Below are 22,541 nucleotides of genomic sequence, written 5' to 3'. Positions count from 1 at the left end.
CTATTGTTCCAATAAAGATGGTGTACATTGTTCTTCTCTCCACTTTACCTTCAAAACACTCCTGTGAGGCAGGTGTGGGGGAAAAGGACATACCATGTACTATTTCAACACTAACCAACTATTACACCACATTAGCTCTCATGCAATCAAGCCTTTCCCAAAAATGTTCATTAATTTATCCTCACATCACTAACAGCACTTTTAGTTTCTAGCCACTCACCCCCTTTTTTGGAAAACTTCCTGGTTCATAATTAAATATAGATCTTGCTTATTTCTCCTGTGGTAGAAACAGGATAATTTATATTTTCAGCTTGTATCCAATCCTACCCTGACCCTATTTTCCTAGAACATTGCTCACATGACAATTTTGAAGAAATCAACACTGCTTTATATCACCCACATAAAACAGGTTTTTTTTGGCATGCACTAACACTACAATCTTAGGGCCCTTCCACACAGTCATATAACCCAGATTTATCAAGGCAGAAAAATCCCACAATATCTGCTTTGAACTGAGTTATCTGACTCCATACTGCTATATATTCCAGTTCAAAGCAGATATTGTGGGATTTTATTCAGCTGTGTGGGAGGGGCCTTTGGAAAATTTTGACTGCTGTTAAGCATCTTTTTTCTCTCAGGTTAAAACATAATCCGTTGTATACCTTTATAACGATGGTGACATGCATAAAACACACAGAAGTTCTCCAGTGTTATGAACAGGACTCCGGAGGGGGGGGGCACCCCTTTGTTAATGGGGCTGCATCTACACTGCAGTTTGATGCTACTTTAATTGGCTTGGTTCCATGCTATCAGACCCTGTTATTTGTAGTTTGGTAAGGCACCAGCATTTATTGGCAGAGAAAAATAAAGGCCTTGTAAAACTACAAATCCCATGTGTTGTTGAAGGCTTTCATGGCTGGAATCACTGGGTTGTTGTGAGTTTTCTGGCTGTATGGCCAAGTTCCAGAAGCATTCTCTTCTGACGTTTCACCCACAACTATGGCAGGCATCCTCAGAGGTTGTGAGGTCTGTTGGAAACTAAGCAAGTGAGTTTTATATATATGTGAAAGATCCAGGGTGAGACAAAGAAGTCTGTCGGAGAAAAGTGTGAATGTTGCAATTAATCACCTTGATTAGCATTAAAAAGCCTTGCAGCTTCAAAGTCTGGCTGATTCCTGCTCCTTTGTTGGGAGGTGATTAGATGGCCCTGATTGTTTCATGTCCGGAATTCCCGTTTTCTGAGTGTTGCTCTTTATTAACTGACTTGATTTCAGATTTTTTTAAAAATACTGGTAGCCAGATTTTGTTCATTTTAATGGTTTCCTCCTTTCTGTTGAAATGGTCCACATTCTGTTGAATGAACCAACCTGGACACAGCATACTGAGAACACAAATGCTGGACTACTCTTAACAATTGCCATGTCAGGCTACACAGAAAAGCCATTGAAATCCTCAAGCAGGTGGACAATTTCAACACAAAGGAGAAACCCTGAAAATGAACACAATCTGGCTACCAGTGTTAAAAAACTCTAACATCAGGACAGTAAATAAACAACAACGTTCTGAAAACAAATTATTTTTAGGCATGAAACAATCAGGGCCTGCTAATCACCTCCCAACAAAGGATTCCCCCAGCAGGAATCAACTAGGCTTTGAAGCTACAAGGCTTTTCAATGCTAATGAAGATGATTAACTACAACATTCACACTTGCATCAGACAAGAGTTCTTTCTCCCACCCTGGACTTTCCACAGAGATATAAATCTTACTGGCCTAGTTTCCAACAGACCTCACAACCACTGAGGATGCCTGCTATAGATGTGGGCGAAACGTCAGGAGAGAATGCTTTTGAAACACGGTCATACAGCCCGGAAAACTCATAGCAACCTACAAATCCCATGGCTGCAAAGCATTGAGCCATGGCAGTTCAAGTGCTGCAACCGTATTTCCCAGTCTCGATGGAGCTCCGTCTACTGAGAGCCAACGCGGGTCCCCGCCAGCGGCGCCTCATCTGCATGATCCCGCCTCTTTCTTTCGACCCCGCCCTTCTAGGGCGTCGAGCTTTTCTAGTGCCGGGCCTTGCCTCCCTCTGTGACGTATCACTGACGACAGCTGCCCCGGATGAGGCTGGGCTCGGAGTGTGTCAGCGACTGTGAGGGATGCGGTGGCGGCGGCAGTAGCAGGAGGAGCAGCACGTTCCGCGAGAGAGACAGCGGGTAAGGCGCACCTGGCGGGGCCTAGGAGGGAGTCTAGGCGCGAAGGCTTTAGGAGCGTCACTAGGCTCGGTGTTGTCGAAGCCGGCTGTGTCCCCTTCCCCCCTCCCTCCCTAAAAAGCTCCCGTTTCTCTCCTTGCCCGATTGGCCGCAAACTGACAACGGGGCAGATTCCGCCCCTTGGTAGGCGCTTATTAGTTGAATCCAGCGCCACGGCTCGCCGCGATTGGCTCGAAGCGCTGTCACTCACGGAGCAGGGCGGTGGCGGGGCCGAGTTGTGTGTCCCCTGAGGGAGCCGGGAGGGGGGTCCTGCCCTGCTCTCGCGGGGACCGTTGGCGTGGCGCTCTTGCCCTGGGGGGGGGGGGGGGGGCGGGGGAGGGTGCGCGCGTGGCGTCGCCTCTTTCAGGGCCGCTCGCTCACCCACTCGTGCTGGGGCCCGCGTGGCCTCGTGACGCTTCGGACCCACCTCGCGCGTTTCTGGCGCCTGGCTCTTCTTGCTCTCGCCGGCCGTGGCCGTCTTTTACGCCGACGCACCGCCCTTTTGTGCGTCCAAAGCGGCACCCTACTGTCTCGTCTCCTTCCTCTCTTTAACCTTTCGCTCTCCACAGCTCAACCACCGCCCCAGGGCCAGTGTTTTGGCCCTTCCTCGTAGGGCCGGGCCTACTAGAAGCATCTGAAGAGCCTCCGGGAGCCTCTGGCAGCACCTCCCTCCCCTATGTCTTTATCTCAGGCATGTGCAAACTTGGGCCCTCCAGGTGTTTTGGACTTCAACTCCCACAATTCCTAACAGCCTCGGGCCCTTTCCTTCCCCCCTCCCCGTTTACAAAACACCTGGAGGGCCCAAGTTTGCCCATGCCTGTGCAATGTTTGACTCACGTTAAAGTTACAGTAGAGTCTCACATATCCAACATAAACGGGTCGGCAGGACGTTGGATAAGTGAATATGTTGGATAATAAGGAGAGATTAAGAAAAAGCCTATTAAACATCAAAATAGGTTATGATTTTTCAAATTAAGCACCAAAACATCATGTTATACAACAAATTTGACAGAAAAAGTAGTTCATTGCACATTAATGCTATGTAGTAATTACTGTATTTACGAATTTAGCACCAAAATATCACGATATATTGAAAACATTGACTACAAAAATGTGTTGGATAATCCAGAACGTTGGATAAGTGAGACTCTACTGTATATGGTTTCGACCTGAACACTCATTCACAAACTAGGCCTCCAGATGTTTTGTATTTCAATTTCCGAACAGCGTGGATGTTTTGGCGAGTGATTAGCAATTCTGGGAGGGAGCTGAGATTTGAAACACCTAAGAGACAGGAGCTAGGGAATCATTGGCTAGAACAGTGGTTCTGAACCTGTGGGTCCTCAGATGTTTTTGGCCTTCAACTCCCAGAAATCTCAGCCATTTTACTAGCTGTTAGGATTTCTGAGAGTCAAAGGCCAGAAACATCTGGGGACCCCAAGTTGAAAACCACTGGACTAGAACTAAGACCCCACCTACATTGACCATTTAATGCAGCTTGAAGCTAGCATCAGGCTGGCTACCAAACACAGAAGTGTATGAAATAAACCACAGAGCACTGGTGCATATGAAAGTTTTATGTCATCACCATCCTGGCCTCAAACTGGTTCCAGGATTTCCTGTTTAATTGTCTGCTGCACAGCTAAACCAACTTTCTTTAAATCTGGCTTGAAACTTCATTAAATGGTCAGTGTAGATCAGTGATTCTCAACCTGTGGTTTCCCAGATGCTTTGGTCTTCAACTCCCAGAAATCCTAACAGCTAGTAAACTGGCAGGGAGATGTAGGCCCAAACACCTGGGGACCCAAAGGTTGAGAACTACTGGTGTAGATGGTGCTGAAGTAATGCCAAGCCAGTTACAACTGACAGATGGATGCCCATTCTGTAAGAAGAGTATTTTTGTAGATAACATGTTTGTAGTTTAGCAACATCCTACCTCATTGTAAAGTCATGACAAAGATCTTGGTGCTCTGGTCAGTAGCCAAGCTTTCCAACTCCAAAAGGAAGACTTATTTGTCAGTTCAAGCCAGCCCCAAATCTTTTGAGGGTTATACATAGACCAGTTGTTCCCAACCTTTTTTTGACCAGGGACCACTTTGACCAGGGAGCACTTTCCAACATCAGTACCAAAAGGGTTACAAATCAGTTTTTGGTCAACTTTAGATTCAGTTTGGTTATTTGCGGTGCAGATTTAGAAATTTGTATTGGATAGACCACATCAGCTCTAATTTCTGATATGCAACATATGCCATCCAATAGTCTCCATCTACTCGCCTACAGAAAACCATGTTTAATAATCTAGAACTGATGTGGTCTATCCAGTTTTCTGAATCGGCACCCCAAATAATCCTAGGAACAGGCTTAAAAATGAAGACACCAAGGTGCCCCCGCTTCCTGACACCGGGGGGGAGAGGAGGAGGTGGAAAAGCAGCAGTCAGGAGGCTTGTTGTTGCACCTTTCGTGAGTAGTCAGCCTCTCCCCTCCTGACATCCCTGTTGCCTCAGCACTATAAGAGGATTACACGAGACCAGTCGCTCTCGTTGCAACCGTGTAGTAATGGTGAGGCAATGGACTATATTTTAGTTCTTGATGACTACTGGTGGTCCACGGACCACAGGTTGGCAACTGCTGACACAGACCAAAGGCCTATCTGACCTGTCCATTCCCATGTTGGCTAAACAAATCCTTATCGAAATCTCACAAGGAGGACATGAGAGCATTAGCAATCCCTCACACTTGTGTTTATCTATGATCGGCATACAAATATACAACTTCTAATATTGGAGGTATTTAATATAATAACTGATAACTATTGGGTGGTCTTGTTTGTGAATTCTAGAGTTTAAATATGTGTTGTGTGAATAAGGATCTTCTTCCTATATCTGCTGTGTAAAATCCTGGGCAGTTTGAATTCCTTCTTATTGGAACCTATAATTTGCCATTCTCTCCCACACACACAAATATTTTTATAAATCAGGTTAAAGTGCTAGCCACAACTATAAAGGGGTTATGAATATTCACTTTTTGTGAATTGTGCTGTGGTGCACTATTAAATATATTGTTTCATGCCCTCACTCTTGGTTCAAGTCACAAAGATAAAAATTGGCTTGATTTTATTTGTTTTTATATTTGATATGTATAAATTGTGTCTTCATGATTTTTAGATCAGCAGGAAATGTAGGGAAGGTGAGTTGAATTATCTCTTCACTGTGTTGTCGAATCTCTTCACTGTTTGCATTCCACTCTGACTGCTATTATTGGAGCCTAAGAGAGTTGGGGGAGAAATCACGCAGTAAAAGAGTGTGGGTAGGTTGAGGGTTTCAGTTTTCCTCACCTGAACCAGTCTTTGCTCTTAGAATTTGATGCACTCTCACAAACTGTTACAAATATGATTGCTTCTGTCACATATTTACATATATCTGTCATATTCTTCCTTTGTCAGTTTTACTTGCATCTTTCTTTGTAGCGTTCTCCTGTGTCACATTTCAGATTCCAGTCTCCTTTGAAAAGGGTCTGTCTTGTTTGTTTTTAAAGCATCATATACATTGGATCATCATCAGCTTACAAGAATTCTTTACCAGTTTGATATTTTGCTGTAGAATCAATCCTCATAGGCCCCTTCTGCATTGCCATATAAAATCCAAATTATCTACTTTTATAATCTAGATTACATGGCAGTGTAGAAGGGGTCTTAATTACTAGCCTGTTAAACTTGAGTAAAGGAAAAGCCAAGGTGTTCAGCTGTCAAACAGTTGCTAAGATACACAAATATACTGATGATGTTGGAGTACTGAGTTCCCATGAGTCACTGGAAATATTTTCCTATGGCTGAGTGAAGAAAGTGGCAGTTATGCAAACAGATACCACATGTTGTGCAGTACAGATGTCAACTTACTGGAAGTATTTGTGATACACAAGCCCCAAAACAAAAATACAGCCTAAATGAACACAAACTGTTGAACTGATGTTCACCCAAAGAACACTGCTTTGGGAGATGAATTGGTAGGAATATTTATGAATAAAATCTGTAGCTGCTACTCTTTCCACTGTACTGTGCCTTGTGAGTATTTCTCTGGTTGTATCTTTAATTACTCAATATATTCAATTGTTACTTGGCTGATTAGTAGATATATTTCTGGTGCAATCCAGGTTTGCTTCATTCAGTAAGACAGTCAATTTGTTCAGTATTTGATAGATGAAGAAATCATATTTAGGAAAGTAAACTTCATTGAGAATTCACTTATTTGGTTTAAGATGGATTGGAAATCAAAGATTTTGGCTGAGATGTACAGAAGTGTAAATGTTTTTCCTATGTATTCACAGCTTGTGGTATAAAACTTGTAATTATCTCTGATAATGTAAACTATTGGCTCTTGAAGTTGAAATGCTGAAGGACTCTGATGTGTTTCTTCCTAATTCCTTTGATATTTCCCAGACTTTAAAAGCTAAGAGAAGGTCTGAGGTCAAATGCTCAGCTGTTCAGGGACAAGATAGCCCAGTCATTGGATCCTATGCAGAGGTTGACAGCTCTTGCAGATATTATGGGAAAAATAGGTCTGAGTGTTACTGCATGAGCAAACAGATAATATATAGCATAATATAGCATAATATCGGATATCTTTTCCATAGTTTTAAAGAGAGCTGTAACAGTTAATCTGGTACCATAGTTAATCATTGTCATATTGCAGCCTTTTGCTATCAAATGTTTTTGGGGCACAAGCTCTATTTGTTTAATATGGAAGATTGTTCTTTCTGGAGAGTGTGGATTCAAGTATTTCTGTTTGCAGTATGGCAGAAAGTGTTGGTTTTAAATCTTGAACTTGTTCAAATCTCCAACTTGTTCAAAGGTCGGCACCCAGGCTCCTAACCAGAGCTGGTTATAGGGAGCATACAATGCCCCTATTAAAGCAGCTCTACTGGCTGCCGATAAATTGCCGGGCCCATTCAAGGTGAGATCGTCCGGGGAGGCCCTCCTCTTGGTCCCAAGTGCGACTGGTGGGGACGAGAGAGTGGGCCTTCTCAGTAGTGGCCCCCTGGCTCTGGAATATTCTGACAGAGGAGATTAGGCAAGCCCCTACTCTGTCCTCCTTTCGCAAGGAGTTGAAAACCTGGTGGTTTTGGCGGGTCTTTGAATAATTTTCTCTGGTGTACCGCCGATCCCTGGCCCTGAAACATGCTGTACAAGGTTCATCTATCCCTAATAACGGACTATGTCAATCCATCTGATTATATATTATTGTTCCTTCTGGTTGTTGTGATGGTTTCTTATGGTCTTCACTTTTTTACTAGTTGTATAGGTTTTTAATTTCGTTTTAATAAGGTGTGTTGTGCTATTTATGTAATGTATGTTGCTGTGTTTATGCTTGCAAACTGCCCTGAGTCCCTTTGGGGAGACAGGGCGGTATATAAATAAAGCTTTACTTTTTTTAACTTTGCGTTGACCTTAACACTAAATAGCTGTTGGTTGTTAAGCTAGTGCAAAGGTACCTCAAGGCCAAAAGACACACGGAATGCACTTATGTGTAACATTTCTGTAGTAGGAGTAATACAATTCCTATCTCTAAATTTCTCTTCCTGGTGAAAGAATTTAGAAAACAAAAACAAAAATGTGAACATTTATCTTATTCTCTGAGGGCTGGGAAAGCAGTATTTGAGAGAAAATATGAATTAAACATTTTTTCCTACCTTTTACTTTATTTAGGCCCTCCCTTTTTTCTATCACAGGTGGCTTAGGTGGGTTTATCCTGGCTTGGTGCTCCTTATTTTTTTTTTTTAAAGTTGAAGAAAGGCATATTTAATTGAATTTTGCACTTAGTGTCTAGTTAGGATACACTTTTTTAAAAAGTACAGTAGAACCCCGGTTATCTGATTTAAACGGGCGGATCGAAACTCGGTTATCCGGATTAATCGGATAACCCGATTGTTAGGCCCAACCGCCGAGCGAAGGGAGAAGTTTTCTCCCTTTGCCCGGTGCTTGGACCCAGGGGAGCGCGAGGCATGCTGCTGCTTAGCGACATGCCTCGCACTTCCCTAAAGGCCCAAGCGCCAAGCGGAGGGAGAGGTTTTCTCCCTTGGCCTGGCACTTGGACCCAGGGAAGACGAGGCATGCTGCTGCTTAGCAACATGCCTCGCACTTCCCTAAAGGCCCAAGTGCTGAGTGAAGTGAGAAGTTTTCTCCCTCTGCTCGGCGCTTGGACCCAGGGAAGCAGGCCTCAATCACAGGCAGCTTCCTCCTGCCTCTCCGTCTCCTCTCGTGAGAAGGAGAGGGAAACGCCCCGCCTCTTCTTCCTCTTGGGCGAAGGAGCTCCTTCTTGCGAGAGGAGAGGGAGAGGCCAGAGAAAGCGGCCCGCGATCGCTGCCTAGCAGCGCTCGTGGCCTACTTCCCTGGGCCGAGCCTTCACCCCTTGGGAAGCAGCCCACGAGTGCTGCTAGGCAGCGGTGCTTGTGGGCTCCTTCCAAGGGGTGAGGGCTCTTTTTGGATGGGGGGGGGGGCGGCGGCTCCTCAGATAATCCAGCAGATCAGTTAACAAGGGCTCGGTTAACCGAGGTTTTACTGTACAAGGCTTTATAATGTCAGTTCTTTCCAGGAGATTTGCTGATTGGCATTAGAGCAAAGAGGAGGAAATGGCTGACTCACACTTAATGCTTGCCCAAGGGAGAATGAGACACAATAGCTCTGAGGACACGCTTGCATCATTATTGAAATGCATGTAGACTGAAAAATGAAATAAATAAAAATATAATTGGAAAAACAAGTTAGCTACAAAATTTATTCACTGGGCATAATTATATTATACTAGCTGTGCCCAGCCACGTGTTGCTGTGGCGAAGTGTGGTGGTATGGTAAATAATAGTTTCAAGGAATTGGTGGCAGTTAGTAGATGTTATTTCCTAAAGCTTGTGAATATACAATATTTCTAGTTGTTCCTTTTTTTGTCTGTTGGAGGCAAGTATGAATGCTGCAATTAGACAGAATGATTAGCATGTAATGGCCTTTCAGCTTCAAAGCCTGGCTGCTTCCTCTCTGGGGGAATCTTTTGTTGAGAGGTGTTAGCTGGTCCTGATTGTTTCATGTCTGGAATTTTCCTGTTTTCAGAGTGTTGTTTTTTATTTACTGTCCTGATTTTAGAGTTTTTTAATACTTGGAACCAGATTGTGTTCATTTTCATGGTTCACAGCAACACAATAATAATAGTAATAATAATAATAATATAATAGAAATAGTAATGACTCTGATAATACACACTACTTTTCTCACTCCTCAGCTTCCTGCCTGGGGGAATTCTTTGTTGGGAGGTGCTAGCTGGCCCTGGTTGTTTCCTGTCTGGAATTCCCTTGTTTTCCGAGTGTTGCTCTTTATTTACTGTCCTGATTTTAGAGATGACATTGTTCTGTTTAGTTATACCACAGTAATTTTTATATATTATATTTATAATGTTATATCATTTACTTTGAACTGGATTATAAGAGGCTCCTTCTACACAGCTGTATAAAATCCACACTGAACTGGATTATATGGCAGTTTGGACACAAGATAATCCAGTTCAAAGCAGATACTGTGGATTACGTGCCTTGGCATTCTGGGTTATATAGCTGTGTGGAAGAGCCTTGAGTCTACACTGCTATATAATCCTTTTCAAATCAGATAATCTGTATTTTGTAGGTAATGTGGAAGAGGCCTAAGTGAACCCTCAGCCATTGTGTCTGAGACAGTTGCTAGGACACTAAGTAGGTGAGGCCTAAAGGGTGTGGTGCCTACCCTTCTAACTGGCAGCCAGGGGGAGAATGGCTCTTTCATCCTCTGTAATTTGGACTTTATTTTTCTAGGTTTTTTATTGAAATACATAGATAGGATGGCTATGTCTTTTGTGGGTAAATTTGGTATGATTTGGTTTATTGGTTTTATTGTTTATTCCATGGGAAAACCCACATTACATTTTTATATATATAGATGTCATTTGATTTTCCAAGAAGGAAGCAACAGCTTACATTGCCTTCAAATCGTTTCAAACTTAGAGAGACACTAAATCTAAAGTTTAGGGTGGGGGGTGGATAAATGACCTTTGAGGATTGTATCTGACCTGCAGGCCTTAGTTTTTTTTTTCACACTCAAAGAAGGAAAATGAAAAAGTAATGTGCAAAAGAAAAAGAAAAAAATCTATAAAGAGGATGATGGGGATAATGGAGAATTGTTAGTAATTTAAATCTTTAGCAATATCTAATATGTCGTAGAGGAGGGGGAGGAGTTGAGAGGATAGGGAAATAGGCATTGTACAGAGTTGTAATTATTACATCTATTTTTCATCTCTATCACACTTACAAACATTACTTAAAGTATTAAAAGTTCCACATGTCCTGGGACTGTACTCTTAGTGAAAGAGGCATGGACTGACATCTTTCCCCAGGGGATTGCTTCTTGCCCTCCTTTAGGGAAACTGGAACTCCCAAGGACCAAAACACTGTAGATAACTCAAAAACTGGGTTTATTGTTCACAAAGGGGGTAAAAGAAAATATATATTACAGTCTTTGATTGTTTAAGTCCATGAAGCTTGTCCAGATCCCTCTTTCTCTGGCTGTGAATGCCGGAGCAAACTCAGCCTCAGTCCAATGACCTATATCTGAAGACAAGAGTCTTCCTCTGTTGCCAAAGGACTGATGTGAAGGCGCTTGAGACTCCTCAACGTTGTTCAGGTTGGCCCTGAACATGAAGTGTGAGTCCCAAGGGTAAGAACCTCAGAATTGGTGCTGAGAGGTAACTTTTGAAGGGCTTTTTGAGCCAAGCCTCTCTTTCACGTCCATCCGATAGAGAACTTGCTGATGGAATGAAAAGGAGGAAACACAGTCCTACTCCAGGAAGAGGTGGAGCCAAACAATTTTGCTGAGTGAGCAATATAACAGGTACAAACAACATTGATTGACAGATATAAATAACCAATCCAACTACATTTACAGGGTAAGGGCAAAATCAGGCATGATACAACAATTCAAATCTTGCAACTTATAGTTCCAACACATAGATGGCGCCACTCGCGCCGTCACATGTCCTCTATAACAAAGAGATGAGTGTTATTGTCAACTAATTTTTAACTTAGTAGTCATGTCTTCTTTTGTCTTCTTGTATTGTCTCATGTTCCTCTTCTCTTCTCTTCTGGGTTTTCATTGTTATAATTTCATTCATTATTCTTGAACCTTCTCTGCCAAAGACTGCTGATATCACCTTTGAATACTTTTAAGAAACCCCAATGAAAAACATGTAGTTTGGAGACCCTTGACCTAAAGGCACTAGGTTTCAGCTGATCTAAGGTAATCTCTGGTTAGTATTTGGAAGGCACATCAACAAATCCTCAGTGCACTGGGCTATATTTTAAGAAAGGAAATCACAAAACTATCTCTTGAGTATTCATGGGTTGCCATAAATTGACAAGTGAGTTGAAGGCGCATACTCATATTATACAAATTGTTGTGTAAGTGTGTAGTTCTTTTGACTTACTCCATTACTGGTTTGGATAAGTTAAAAAAAAACTTTATTAGAAAGCTTATTGTACATGGATTTAAGCGAGAGCCTGTATTTGTGTATACTGTACTGGAAAATTTTGTAATTGATATTTTCCAGAAGGACGTTCCTAACATGAGCTATATTCTGTTCCATCTTCTTTAAAGCAGCAAGTTGTTTATTGTAAACAGACTACTCTAAGGTGGTAGAAATGGCACCCTGTAATTGATGACAGGCTAAATTCTGTACTAAGATGTACTCCTAAATATAGATTCCTGATTCAGTTAACAGTTCTCCAGTATTCTTGGATTAGAGTTTAAGAACTGGAAGTAAAAGTGCGTGTGAGGCAATTTGAAGTTCGCTTTCTGTTTATGATTGACAATATGAATTTTTAATTAATTCTTTCTGGATAAAAAGCAGGAGATAATAATGAATATTACCTATTTTGGTTGGCGACGCTTCAGGAAATAACATTATTTGATCCCTTTTAAATTGTTGAATGCATCAAGAGTCTTTCCCAAGTCCTTATTTTCTTGGTGCTTCCTGTTGATATTTTAATATTATAAACACAACTGTGCAGGTTGTCTTTACGTGTTTTATTTATCCTCATTATATTGTATACTGAAGGTAGGTTGGGGGCTGTTGCAAAAGGTTTGATAATTAAATTGAATGTAACATAATTTGAATCCTGGTTTGCCAGTTCTAAATTCCACATACTGTTCATTGGATGTACCACCTCTTAATCAGACATATATTTTCTTCTTTTGTCCCATGGACAATGCTATTTTTAAGATAAACGAACAACAAGGGAAAGAAGAAGTGATCTATGAGATTTATTGTGTCTTCCTCCTTGTATTGTCTTAGGAACTGGAGTTGTACCTTTAAATCAAAATTTTAATTTTTGAGCAAAACATTCATGTTTCCTGATACTGACGCTAAGTCTATCTAGATCTGTTAATAATAGTAATAATTGTTGGGCAAGTGGGCTTAACAACAAAAGAGCCTCCTCATAAATGTACAGCAGAGCAACTTATCATCCGTAGGGTGACCCAGCACCAATAGCCCAAAGTGACAAAAAAACAAAAACACAATGTTATATTTTCCATAGGAGGCTTTTCTTTGTATTAAAATAATATAGTCACACTATTTACAATAACGAGTTTCTATAACACAAACAAATACATAGTTGCTTTGCATGCAGCTGCCTTCACACACTGGAGCTTTAAACATGAGGCTTCTCTCACACCAGGCCCCCTCATATCAGGCTTTCTTCATATTGTGAGTCCTTTCTCACAGAGAAGCCTCCTCACACTGTCTGAAGAGTTCCTTCACCGAGGCAAACTAACACTAACAGGCTTCTGCCTACTCACTCTTCTCAGGGCGGCACTAGCTTTGGGCCACTAACTCTAACAGGCTTCAGCCTACTAACTCTTTCAGTGTCTGATTCACACTTTTGTAATTAAAAATACCCAGTTAATTTTTAATATTTCTGACAATATTTAGTAATACAGTAGAGTCCCACTTATCCGAGTTCCGCTTATCCAACACTCTGCATTATCCAAGGCAGATGTCCTCCCCCGCTCGCTCTCTCACTCACTCACTCACCCTGCTGGGTCCTGGTGCTGCCAGAACTCAGCTGGGTGAGTGAGCGAGGGACGGAGGGCAGGCGAGTGAAGGAGGGCAGCAAAGGCCCTCCCTCGCTCGCTCACTCGCTCCTTCAACAGGCCAGGCCCCAGTGCTGCCGGGACCCAGCGTGGCGAAGGAGCTGAGGGACAGAGGGCAGGCAAGCGAAGGAGGGCGGCAAAGGCCCTCACTTGTTCGCACGCTCGCTCGCTCAATGCTTGCTCGCTCATTCAATCCTTTGCCAGGCTGGGCCCCGGTGCTGCTGGGAGCCGGCATGGTGAAGGAGCTGAGGGACAGAGGGTGGGCGAGTGAAGGAGGGCGGCAAAGGCCCACTCTCCCTCACTTGCTCCTTCACTAGGCCGGGCCCCGTGCTGCTGGGACTTGGCGTGCCGAAGGAGCTGATGGACGGAGAGCGGGCGAGTGAAGGAGGGCAGCAAAGGCCCACTCTCCCTCACTTGCTCCTTCACTAGGCCGGGCCCCGTGCTGCTGGGACTTGGCGTGCCGAAGGAGCTGATGGACGGAGAGCGGGCGAGTGAAGGAGGGCAGCAAAGGCCCTCCCTTGCCTGCTCACTCGCTCCTTCGCCAGGCCAGGCCCCGTGCTTCCGGGACCCAGTGTGGTGAAGGAGCTGAGGGACGGAGGGCTGGTGAGCAAAGGAAGGGGACAAAAGCCCTCCCTCACTCCCTCGCTCATTTACTCAACTGCCAGGTCCCGGTGCTGCCGTCGCCGTTGCTGGGACCTGCCCTGGTAAGTGAGAGAGGGAGGGAGAGTGGGCAAGCGAGCACCCACCCTGTTATCCGTCAGTTTCACTTATCAGTCATTCTGCCCGCCAGTTTATGACAAATAAGCGAGACTCTACTGTAATGCATGATCTGAAAACACAAATTAGAGCAGCAGTTCTCAGAGTGTGCTCTGCGGAGCCATTAGGGCTCTGCGAAGCACAGTCGTGCTCCTTGCTTCCCTCCTCCTCCTCCTCCTCCCTCCAAGTGCACAGCAGTGGGGAAGGGGGACACTCCCCCACCGCCAAAGCGCCCATTGCCGGAAGCGTCTTCTGCTGAAGCAGCCGAGCATGTGCCACCAGAGTATTGCTCGCGGAAGCAGGGCGGTGAAGAAGGGCCCATTGGTTGTGGCAGTGGAAGAGGGCATGGGGCAGGCCCAGGAGGGCAGGGGCTGTGGCACCACAAAGAGTAACTTGGTGGTGTCAGCAGCGGGGAGTCCCATAGAGTGAGGGCTGGGGCTCCAGGGGTGCAGAGGCAGCACCGGTGAGGAAGTAGTCCTCTAGGCCCCATGGGGGGCAGTAGCCCAGGGCTGCCCACAGTCCCTTTCTAGAGGGTGTGGGTCCTTGCCTACCAAGGATTCAGTGGGGAATCAGCACTTGGAGCCACCACCACCAAGGGCTGGAACATGCTGAGGCTGGTGACCCCAGCTGTGAAGGGCTTCCCTTTCCTCCCTCCCCGTTATATATTTTAATTTTAAAAATTGTATTTTGCATTCTTTATTTTTTGCACTACAAACAAGGTATGTGCAGTGAACATAGGAATTTGTTCATGTTTTTCTCAATTAGTTCACCCAGACATTCTGCATCCATCTGCCATTGGCCCAGCCTGTCTGTCAAATCTTAAAAATATATACATTATATATAATAATATTTCTAATCTATAAATATTTCTTGGGGCTCCATGATAAACTTTTCCTCCAAAAAGGGCTCTGTAGCTGATGAACTTTGGTCACCTTGATCCTCCCAGGAAAATCTCCTATACGTACCGGGCCCTAGGGAGGTACACCTGGAAGCCACAAGGCCTTTTCGACTTATGCTCCAATTCTGTGGAACTCATTGCCTCCATATGTTAGAGCAATGTCGGAGTTGCGACCTTTTGTAGAAGCGCTCAAGACTTAGCTGTTTGGTTGTGCATTTAAGTAAATCAGATCTGATTTGCCAAATAGTCACTGTTGAATGTTTTTAGGTTGAATTTTTTTATGTTGAATGTTTTTATGTTGGATGTTTTTTATATTGTGGAATGATATTTTAAATTGTAAGTCGCTCGGAGCATTCTGGTGGAGAGCGACTAAGAAATGAAGTGAAGTGAAAAAGAGCCCTGACTTCGAGTTTTGGTTATGTAATTTACATGCATAAGTTTTATATATGCTTACACATATTTGTCTGGTTTTCTCTAAATTTCTCTAAAATACAATTGATAATTTGGGTTGCCATCTTTTCCAAATTTTTAGGGCAATTTTCCTAGGTCCATTTTTTAAATACTTAACTTTAGATTACTGTTGAAAACTCCATGCCATCCCTCACCTTTGTTTCTTTGATTTTCTATCCTTATCCATTTTTCTTTCTGCCACTTCTAATAATGATTTTACTTGAAATGCCTCATAATAAGTTTCTAGGTTTGGTAATCTAGATTTTTTTTTCCAAAAGTGTAATCTATTACAATTTTCTTCCATTTCTTGATTGATCTTTGATTTATTTTCATTGGTAGAACTTGGAAATAGTTACATTAGTTTTGGAGTAAGGAACATTTTAACTGCTTCAATTTTACCTGAGATTCTTATATTCTTATTTTTCCATCCTTTAATCATCTTTATAACTTTCTTCCATGCTTCCTTATAATTTCTTCCTACAATTTTCTCTCTTTTTATTGTCAGTCATATTGTTCTCAATGAAGAAGAATGTGCATACACTAGCACAAGAATAATTTCTGTATCTAGCAGATATATTTTTGCCTTAATTACATTTCTAAGGGCCCTGCCACACAGCCCTATATCCCAGAATGTCAGGGCAGAAATTCCCACAATACCTGCTTTGAACTGGATTATTTGAATCCACACTCAGATAATGTGAGATTTTCTGTCTTGATATTCTGGGATATAGGGCTGTGTGGAAGGGCCCTAAGTGTGATCTATACAAAACTGAGTGACTCCGTCAGTATGCCATATGACCTTTACATTTATTGGAGGAGCCTATAAAGACCAGTATGTGTACTTAAAATACAACTTACTTCTCACATGTCTCATCTTGGCCAATTTTGAGACCTTCATCTTATTATTTAGGATGAGAAGTGACTGTTCTCATTCTCTGGTATATATTTTTCTCTTTGAAAATGCCTCCAGAATTGGTCAAAAATTGAATAATATTCGTAGTTTTTGTTCTAGAATCATAGAATCGTAGAGTTGGAAGAGACCTCACGGGCCATCCAGTCCAACCCCTTGCAAGAAGCAGGAAAATCTCATTCAAAGCACTCCCAACAGATGGCCATTCAGCCTCTGCTTAAAAGCCTCCACTACAGTCCGGGGGAGAAGGAGCCTCCACTACAGTCCGGGGGAGAGAGTTCCACTGCCGAACAGCTCTCACAATGAGAAAGTTCTTCCTGATGTTCAGGTGGAATCTCCTTTCCTGTAGTTTGAAGCCATTATTCCGCATCCTGGTCTGCAGGGCAGCAGAAAACAAGCTTGCTCCCTCCTCCCTATGACTTCTCCTCACATATTTGTACATGGCTATCATGTCTCCTCTCAACCTTCTCTTCTGCAGGCTAAACCCAGCTCTTTAAGCCGCTCCTATTTTTAATTCCAGAAAACAAGCCTATTGTGCATCTTCAGATTTTTTTTCTCTTTCCACTACTTTGCCAAATAGCCTTAAAGAGTTTGCAAATTTCTAATTGCACTTGTATTAGATTTTGTAGTATGTCATTTATATGTTGTTGATGAGTTTTCTGCTGTATAAAACGACTGTTTGGAAAACCTTGAGCTTTATCAAGTGACTTCCTTTTGTATATGAATTTTCTGCACATATGTTGCCCCTTTGCCAAGAGTCACTTGTGAAACTGCAGTTCGGATGTTTGTTGCATGAGAAGATATATTCCTTTGAACCACCTTCTCTGCAATGGCTGCTCATTCCTCATTGAAAACACAGTTATCTGGGTATTCTGATGACTTCAAGGTTATTGAATCTAAGCAAGACATATCTAAAGTGTTTCTAGGATATACAGCACTAGCTATATTTTCCAGACTTATTAAGTTTAACTCTGAGGACAAAGTAATGTTGGGCTACATGAGTCAAGTCTCTTTGGAGTCTCTCACATTAATATTTTTGTTCTTTACTGTTAAACTCTAAAATAAAGCAAAGTCCTTGGGAAAGCAGAGACATGGTGGCATGGAAAAACCCACAAATAGCTCATTCCTAGAATGGTGCAGACAGCTTTAAATAGCACTTTGGCACAAGGACTATTGCTTCACTAATAGAGAAGCAGGAACTGTTAAGACCAAAGATGCCACTTAGCAACTTGATGTATTCTATTTCCCACAGTGATGTCTGTTATGTGTAGGGGCTCTATGTGACTGCTGCAATTTACATTCAGTCATTTGCGTTGGCCTATGGATAAGATCATACAAGTGGGTGAGCAAGGGAGACAGAACATTGGAAGTGATGTATTTGCATTTATATTTATCTACCGCTCTTCTAAATGATACTTGCATTAAGTTGCCTTTTAGGTTACAAATTGAGATTTCCATGCTGTTTCTTTCTCACTCTCAGTACAGTCAAATGCAGTGAAGTACTCTGTGTGTGTGCCCATCTGCATGTGCTCTGAATGCTCAGATCAGAAATGTGGGTCACAGAAAAGTGAGGTGTTCCAATTTCTTTTGTGCCTGGAGGGACAGAAATGGCTACTGATGTCTGTCAGAAACTATAGATTGTTTGGCTGACAGCATTCATGTCTGTGCAGATGTTCAGAATGAGAAATGCATAACTCTCTAAAAGACTGTGGTAAATCCAGTTTATTCTTCCCTGTTTGTAGCAGTAGATGAAAAGAATACCTCACAGGTGATACAATAAATACCAGCCTTTTAGGAGAAGAGCTTTTATTTTGACTCACATGCTTGCGCTGATAATCTTTTGTAGGGCAGGAGATTGACTCCAGACAAAGGCCATTGGATATGTTTTTATTGTCCTTTTTTGGCATACTGACCTGAGAATATGAATGAAAAAACCCTACAGTGAGCTTACATTTAGAAATGAATTGGGAGCACAACTTGCTGCTTAGAATCACATACCATTGTGCATCAGATAGAATAATGGAAAAAATTGGAAATAGAAATAGGCTAGAAATATTGGGACTACATAATAAACAAGGGAGATATGGTAGGAAAATAGAGGAAGAAGATAAGATGGAAGAGATATTAAAAAAACACAGAAATTAGAAAAAGGATTCTCAGGACTAATATACAAACTGATGATCATGGATGGTGAATCTATATATATAAAAGGATAAAAAAATTTCGGCCAGTACAAAACAACAAAACTACACATCCCAGAAACACTAAACTTGGCAACAACCCCTCACCCATGCCTCTACGTTCATACAACAAAAAGAAAAGAAAAAATAAAGTCCTAATTAGAGGGAGAGGAATAATTGTTTTTTACCCAATTGCTGCCACTTAGAAGGCTAAACTCTGCCCACTTGGTCTCCTAGCAACCTACTCAGCCCAGGGGACAGGCACAGTTAGGCCTGAGGCCTCTTCCACACTGCCTATAAGATACAGATTATCTGATTTGAACTGGATTATATGGCAGTGTAGACTCAAGGTCCTTCCACACAGCTATATTACCGATTTATAATCTTATATTATCTGCTTTGAACTGGATTATCTTGAGTCCACACTGCCAGATAATTCACTTCAGTGTGCATTTTATACAGCTGTGTAGAAGGGGCCTCATATAATCCAGTTCTAAGCAGATAATATAAGATTATAAATATATAGTAGAGTCTCACTTATCCAACATAAACAGGCCAGCAGAACATTGGAAAGTGAATATGTTGGATAATAAGAAGAGATTCGGGAAAAGCCGATTAAACATCAAATTAGGTAATGACTATACAAATTAAGCACCAAACATCATGTTATACAACAAATTTGACAGAAAAGGTAGTTTAATACACAGTAACATTATGTAGTAATTATTGTATTTATGAATTTAGCACCAAAACATCTCAATGTATTGAAAACAATGACTACAAAAACACTGACTACTAAAAGGCAGACTGCGTTGGATAATCCAGAACACTGGATAAGCGAATGTTGGATAAGTGATATCCAGTCCAACCCAACTCTGCAATTGGATGATACAATCCAAGCACTCCCAACAGATGGCCAGCCAGCCCCTCAATAATAAGAATAATAAGAATATCATACAATCCTAAGGTTAGCAGATACCCATAAGGATCATCCAGTTCAACTTCCTTATATCATGCAGGAGGACACACTCCAACCACTCCTGACAGATGGCCATCCAATATCTGCACAATAATAATACACATCGAATCATAGCATCAGACAGTTAGGAGACACCCCTAAAGGCCATCCAGTCCAACCCAATTCTGCCATGCAGGACACAATCCAAGCACTCCCAACAGATGGCCACCCAGCCTCTCAATACTAATACTACGTTTCACTACTACTAATAATAACAACAACATTATACAATCCTAAGGTTTGGAGTGACCCCTAAGGATCATCCAGATCAACTTCCTTCTACCATGCAGGAGGACACAATCCAAGCACTCCTGACAGATGGCCATCCAGCCTTTACATAATAATGATGATGAAGATAATAATAATAATAATAATAATAGCATAGAATCCAAGAGTTTGGAGAGACCCCTAAGGGCTATCTAGCCCAACCCTTTCTACTATGCAGCAGGACACAATCCAAGCATTCACAGCACATGGACAATGTATAAATACTATACAATACTACACAGGGACATAGACCCCCTCTACCCTCACCACTTTCACAGTACACAAACAACCAAATGCATACTAAACATAAAGACAACCATACAACAGACATTCAATACCACCACTACCTCAACAAGTTCTCACCAACAACTCCACAGCAACGTGTGGCCGGGCACAGCTAGTATATAATAAAGGCAATACAAACTAAATGGCAGGAAGAATGTCCACTGACAAGTCAAACAATAGAGAGCTTAATGAGGGGGATCAAAACATTAAAATGGAAATAAAGGTTTTATTAAAATGTTATAGGATCCCAACCCAACTCTCATTTATATATAAAAAAAATGTAATATGCGTTTTTTCCATTGAGTTAACAACAAAACCACTAAACCAAATCACACTAAATTTGGCCACAAAAGACATAGTCATCCCATCTATGTCTTTCAAACAAAAAACCCTAGAAAAATAAAGTCCAAATTACAGAGGATGAGGAAGAGCCATTCTTCCCCTGGCTGCCAGTCAAGGTAGGCCCCGCCCCCTTTCGGCCTCGCTCATTCGTGTCCTGGCAACCCCCTCAGCCACAATAGCTGAGGGTTCACTTAGGCTCTGCCTATCTGATTTGGATTATATGGCAGTGTAGATTCAAGGCCCGTGCATCTATATAACCCTATGCCAAGGCACGTAATCCACAGTATCTGCTTTGAACTGGATTATCTTGAGTCCACTTTGCCAAATAATCCAGTATAATGTGGATTTAATACAGTTGTGTAGAAGGGACCTCATATAATCCAGTTCAAAGCAAATAATACAAGATTATCAATATAACATATAAAAATTACTGTGGTATAATAAAACAGGACAATATAATATCTAAAATCAGGACAGTAAATAAAGAACAACACTTTGAAAACAGGGAAATACCAGATAGGAAACAATCAGGGCTAGCTAACACATCCCAACAAAGGATTCCCCCAGGGAGGAAACAACCAGGCTTTGAAGGTGCAAGGCCATTCAAAGCTAATCAAGGTGACTAATTACAACATTCATACTTGCTTCCACAAACAAAAACCCACTTAGGACTATGCCACAGCAATGCGTTGCCAGGCACAACTACTATATGATAAAAGAGATGTCCAATGTGTTGGCATTGTGGTACAAGTAAAGGTTGGTATACCCATATGTAGTGGGAATGTTCAAAAGGCAAAACTTTTTGGAAAAAATAATAGAAAAATGGAAAACATATTTAAAATACGACTCAAAGTGAATGTAGAACTGATGTTAATGGGAGTGTTAGGGAATAACTGTCATAGACAGAACGCCACCAAATAGAGTACAACACAGTTTATTAAAGTTACAGAACACAAAAATGCCCGTAGAAAACAAAGGACTAGGCAAACACTTGTCTTCAGTGTGAAAAGTAACAGAAACAGCTCCGTTTGAACTAAAACGGTTCGAAGGAATAAACCGGATTAAACAGGAGTTTAATCCGGATTAACTCAAAAGTGCTTACTTCAGCCTGGCAGTTTAAACAAACAAAAGTTGATAAACAAAGGTCAAAATGAACATCAAAAGCTGGCAGCAGATTCCTCTCTGCTACCAAAAAGCTACAGATGAGTAACTCGGGCTGTTACTCCTCCGTGCAACGAGCGAAATCCGGGTCCAGGCACATCAATCAGGATCACGGCGGTCAGCAGGGTCCCAGTCCAGTCCGAGGTCGAAAGCCAGGTGCGGACGTCTAAGGTTCCACGAGTTCCACCGATAGCCACAGAAGGGATAGTCCAAGGTCGTAGTCAGTCAGTCAGTCCAGCGTCAATCCAGAGTAGGTAATTAATGTCCGTCAAAAAGACGACGGAGGTCCAAGCTATCAAGATTAAACACAAGTTGCACAGAAAAACCCCACACAGTTCCTCCCGCCGTCTATGCCCAGTGTCCTTGGTAACTTACGTATCCAGCAACGAATCACACCCGTCTTCAGGAAGTTCCCCAACAAGAGCCCAAGCGTTCGTCCAGATTACCTTGCCCAACGCAATTAGCCATTGATCCTAAACCCCATTTTATCCCAGTTCATAACTCCTCATCGCTGTCAGCTGCTATCCTAATTCCAGGTGCCTCATCATCATCATCCTCATCAGAGCTAAAACACCTTTGACTACGCCCCACAGCATCCCCAGCTGCGGATCCCGCTCCATCCCTCCAGCCCGTCCATGGGTCTGATCCTGCAACCCGCCAATCGCCTCCCATGCTATCAGTGCCGGTGACACCCAAATCCTCCCTCACACGAGTCCACTCCATGTCATCCTCCTCTGAGCTAACCATCTCTTCCTCCATTCCCTCGGTAAAACCCTCAAATGAGTCTTCATCTGTTGGTTCTGCAAATAAGTCCCGGAGCCGTTTCCTTTCACGCTCCTCAAAAGAGTCTGACTCTCGAGGAGTC

At 42.4% G+C, this 22,541-nt stretch overlaps 1 protein-coding gene across 2 annotated transcripts in view; it reads left to right on the top strand.

Annotated features, from left to right (window-relative positions):
• The first annotated feature begins 2,059 nt into the window (after window positions 1-2,059).
• The window catches only part of ndel1 (nudE neurodevelopment protein 1 like 1), a 43,035-nt gene continuing 22,553 nt past the window's right edge, over window positions 2,060-22,541 (top strand). For both annotated transcript variants that reach the window (XM_008104268.3, XM_003217068.4), the window contains exon 1: window positions 2,060-2,215. The gene's annotated coding sequence lies outside the window, so the exon portion shown is untranslated. The remainder of the gene's footprint in view (window positions 2,216-22,541) is intronic.

Source organism: Anolis carolinensis, chromosome 2 (genome assembly GCF_035594765.1).
Source record: "Anolis carolinensis isolate JA03-04 chromosome 2, rAnoCar3.1.pri, whole genome shotgun sequence".
Lineage (NCBI taxonomy): Eukaryota > Metazoa > Chordata > Lepidosauria > Squamata > Dactyloidae > Anolis > Anolis carolinensis.
Note: the sequence above shows the minus strand (reverse complement) of the source record. Positions and strands in the feature narration are given on the sequence as shown.